Below are 4,590 nucleotides of genomic sequence, written 5' to 3'. Positions count from 1 at the left end.
GTAAAATTTTAAGGTTCTTAAGCAATGGTGTTTTTAATGTCAGTGGTTGAGGTTTGGAAAATTTGTGTTCTAAGAGGAATTATTTATTTATTTGACTTATTTATTTATTGCAGTACTGGGAATTGAACCCATGGCCTTGGGCATGCTAGGCAAGCCACTCTACCACTTGAGCCTCACTCCCAGATCTTTTGTATTTTGTTTTTGAGATAGGGTCTTGCTTATTTTGCCCTGGGTGGCCTCAAACTTGTGATCCACCTGCCTAGGCCTCCCCAGTAGCTGGGATTACAGGTGTGAACCACCACACCTGGCAAAGGGGTTTACATGTCAATGGAAGTGGAGCACTGTCATTTGAAAGCAAGCTGCCCAAGATGCTTTCCACTGAAGGAACCGTCTACATTTTCCTCTTCCTGGTTTTCACTGGTAGGAAAAAAAGGCACTGGTTTGAGCCAGTGCAAAGCTCAAACTATATTGTCAAGAAAAGAAAATTAGAATGGAATAATATTGGTTCCTGACACTTACAATGAGTTAAAACTGGGCACCAGTGGCTCATGCCTATAATCCTAGCTACTCAGGAGGCAGAGATCAGGAAGATCACTGTTTGAAGTCAGTCTGGGGCAAATAGTTTAAGATACTCTATCTCAAAAATACCCAACACACAAAAAAGGCTGTTGGAATGGCTCACTTGGTAGAGTGCCTGTCTAGCAAGTGTGAGGCCCTGAGTTCAAACCCCAGTACCACCAATAAATAAATAAATAAACAAACAATAAATTAAAATAAAATGGAGTTCAGAGGCCACTGGTAATCAGATCTCAGACACATCTGCACCTGGACTTTTGAACTGGGCCACAGATGTGATCCCCTCCAGATGCAAACTGACCTTTGAAATATTGTTAACTTTGCTGATCTCTAACAGACTCCTTGTCCCAAATTACCCAGAGATGGATTCTGTATTCAAGTCCTGTCTTACAAGAAAGCTTAACTTTTACCAAACCCCATAATAGTTCCCCACCAACAAGTGATGCAACTTCCAACTCCCTTATAAACACAGCTGCCATTTTGTAAAACTTCAGAGCTCATTTTGAAGTCTCTTTGAATTTGCTTTCCCAAATTGCAACCTTAGCCAGCCCCAAACCGATGTAATTTTCTTTGTTTTTGAGTAGGCTGATTTTATTCTTGATTTGACAGTATCATATGGCCAAAGTTTAAAATAAGAGTACTTCAAAATAAAATGTTTTTTTCCTCACTATTGCTCTAGATATAATTTTAAGTCATAATTTTATGATTCAAATAATGTGAAATGAGGGCATGAGATTTTTATGTTTGTCAAAAACTGCAAAGTTTGCTAACTACATCTTAAGGACTAACATGCACGTGTGGAAGAAAGCAGGAGTTGAGGTGTAATTTCCTCCACAACTTCCAGTGCATGAAGCTCTTTACTCTTGTAACTAGCTGAAGACGAGTACTAAATAATAAACTTTATTGATTTGTTTAAAAAATCTGTGTTTTGGAAAGGTTAAGAAACATCATTTAATGGTAATCTTGATCTTTTAATTCAGACTCTGCACATAGCTGCAGCTAGGGCCTCAGGAGATGTGATAAGACCACAAAATTAACCTTGGTCATACAGAGGGAGAAAAATCATTTTCTCTCTACCTTGCTTCATTCTTAACTGGGACTCCCTGGACAGATTAACAAGCGAAAAACAAACAAAAGTTTATTGACATGTACACTTCATGAACACATGGGAGAAAACACAGAGAAATGAATGTATCTCTAGAATAAATCTCAAAGAAAAACTTTAAACTTCAGGCTTAAATACCAATCTGAGACTGAGAAGGATTGTGGGGAAAGACCCAGCTGAGCTAGGTGGCTAGGAAAAGTAGATGACAATGGTCAGGTTTGTTATGTAGATTTAATTCTAGAGTCTCTAGTGATTTGTTCAACCTCTTCTGGTGGAGAAGGGAGAGGCTCTCACAGAGGGAGAGCTCCTTACAGAAGTCCTTACAAAGGACACACTCCAGATCTGCAACTGTGTGTGTAATTTCTCAAACAACAAGCTCAGAATAATTCACATCCTAAGAGGCATATTTTGGAGTGGCATATAGCAGCATGCTACAGTCCTCTTTGGTGTTGGTAAGTCCTGAGCCCTCTTTTCTGCATCTTTCTCATCTCTGCCCTCTGGGCCAGTCATATTAGCTCTCACTGTACCTCTTACCTTTTTTTTTTTTTTTTTTTTTGGTGGAACTGGAGTTTGAACTCAGGGCTTTCTGCTTGCAAAGCAGGTACTCTAAGTCCAGCCTCCAGTCCAATTTGCTGTAGTTATTTTGGAGAAAAGGTCTCAGAAACTACTTACCAGGGTTAACCTCCAACCTCAGTCCTCCCAAGTAGCTAAGATGACAGGCATGAGCTGCCGGTACCCAGTTTGGGAAACTTCTTTCTTTTTAAAATTTTTTTAGTATTATGCTGGGACTATATTGTGACATGTACAAAAATTTTTACAATATATCAAATAGATCATAGTCGAATTCAGCCCTTCCTTCGTTCTCCTTTATCTCTCTCCCCACCCTCCGTTCCTGGAATAGTTTCAACATGTCTCATTTTTTCCATTTACATACATGTGTACACGAATTTGCACCATATTCACCTTCCTACACATTTTCCCCACCTCCTACCCCCTCCCACCGGTACCAACCCCCTAGACGGGATCTGTTCTGCTCTCCCATTCTGATTCTGTAAAAAAAAAAGACATTTTTGTGTTTAAGATAGCCATACAGAGAGTTACCTTGTGATATTTCCATGTATATATGTTTTATAACCCAAATTGGTTCATCTCTGTTTTTCTCCTTTCTACCTTAGTCCTCTTCTCATGGTGATTTCAACAGGTTTAAAAGTTCTATATTCATTTTTGTATAGGAAGTACATCACCCATATTCACTTTCTTGAATGTTGCTCTGTTATGTAGCTAATCTGATTGAGTGAATTCATACATATTACAAAATGAAGAAGGCTTACCCTTTCCAGGAAGAATTTCCATTTTCCAAAGAGAAGCTTATTAGTGGAAGTGTATTTTCCTTTGGCAGCTGTTGCCAGGGAAATGGCTTTGAGCAACCATGTTACTTTATTCTTGATTCTCCCATCTGTCAGCCACCGGCCATTTGTGGAGCACTGGCTATGTGTCAGGCACTGTTCTCGGTGCTGGGAACGCAACAGGAATAGACAGAGTCAGCCCTTGAGGGTTCAAATTTATCATTTGCAAATGATAAATACATAGGCAAATTAATAAAGATGGCAGGTGTCATGGTGGTACTTGGGAGGCTGAGGCAGGAGGATCATGAATTCAAGGCCAGCCTGGCCTACATAGTGTGAACTGAAGTTCTCTGAAAAAGTTGCATCTATATTAAAGATCCTGCAGATGACTTGAACTTCACTGAGTAGAACATTGTGATTGTGGAGAGATGGAATGTTGTAAGACAAGAGTCAAAATTATCTTAGGCTTTCTTTAGTTCCTTTTAATAATCTATCTGACCTAACATCCTCTTGACTTTTAGATGAAACTCTTGGAATGTATTGCTAAGCTTGACTGACCTTCGAGCTAAGAATGTGGTAAGGACAATAGCTAAGTCCTACAGATTTTCTTGTCTTGCTGCAGCCCACCTACCTGATATCTAACCTGATATCTGTATTTTGCAACATATCATTCAGGGAAACTTGAATCTGTGTTCCCGGGCTGTGGCAACTCCTATTTGGCTCAGAATAGACTATTTTCTTATTTCTTAAAGCAGAGTTAGTATTTTTACATTGACAATAGCAAGACCCTGTTTCAAAAAGTTAATAATTTTAGGTGCTGATAAGTGTGATGGAGAAGATAAAGATGGGTAGGCAGAAGGAATGGGAGACAGGGTGGTGCTCACTCACCGTTGATGGAAGTTGCTCTGAGCCTCAAGTGGTGATAAAGAGTGTCTGGAGTGGGTCTGGTGGATAATTGAAAGAATGCACATGGGACAGGAGGCAGTTGCAGTTATAGGCAGCTTTATTCCAAGCAACAACACAGCAGACTGCAGGAGGGAAGGAGGGATGGGGGAACCTGGCGTCCCTGCCTCTTAAAACCCCCAAAAGCCAGTTACACAGCAGTCTGGGCTCATAAACACATACACTGTTACATAAGTGCACTTTGGCATCCTTCCAGGGCCTGATGGCTCAAGGCTAGGTTCTCATGTCTGAGTTTTTCAAGGTTGCATTCCTAAGACAGTGTTCCCATGGTTACAACATTTCCATGGTTGCCCTTTCAAGGCTATGCTGTTCCCAAGACAGCATTCCCAGGGCTGTGCCCCCTTCCTGCAAGGCTGTACCTGGGTGACGGAGAATATGGTCTCCACAGAGAGTGTCACAAATATCTAGCCAGGCATGGTACCTCACACCTGTAATCTTGGGTACTTGGGAGGCTGAGACAGATTCCAGGCCAGCTTGGGCTATGTAGAGATTTTGAACAGCCTGCCCAGGCTACATATTGAGACCCTGTCTTAAAAGGACTGGGGGTATAGCTCAGTGGTAGAGATCTCACCTAATATGTAAGAGGCCCTGGATTTGATA

At 40.9% G+C, this 4,590-nt stretch overlaps 1 long non-coding RNA gene across 1 annotated transcript; it reads right to left on the bottom strand.

Moving 5' to 3' along the window:
- Nucleotides 1–2,208: 2,208 nt before the first annotated feature.
- Nucleotides 2,209–4,129, bottom strand: LOC141413688 (uncharacterized). The gene is made up of 3 exons (XR_012438471.1): nucleotides 3,916–4,129; nucleotides 3,013–3,195; nucleotides 2,209–2,730 (listed from the first exon to the last, which is right to left on the bottom strand). It is a non-coding gene; the product is annotated as an uncharacterized lncRNA (long non-coding RNA).
- Nucleotides 4,130–4,590: the final 461 nt, after the last annotated feature.

The sequence above is a fragment of the Castor canadensis genome, chromosome 11 (assembly GCF_047511655.1).
Source record: "Castor canadensis chromosome 11, mCasCan1.hap1v2, whole genome shotgun sequence".
NCBI classification, from domain to species: Eukaryota; Metazoa; Chordata; class Mammalia; order Rodentia; family Castoridae; genus Castor; species Castor canadensis.
This window is presented reverse-complemented; position numbering and strand designations above follow the sequence as displayed.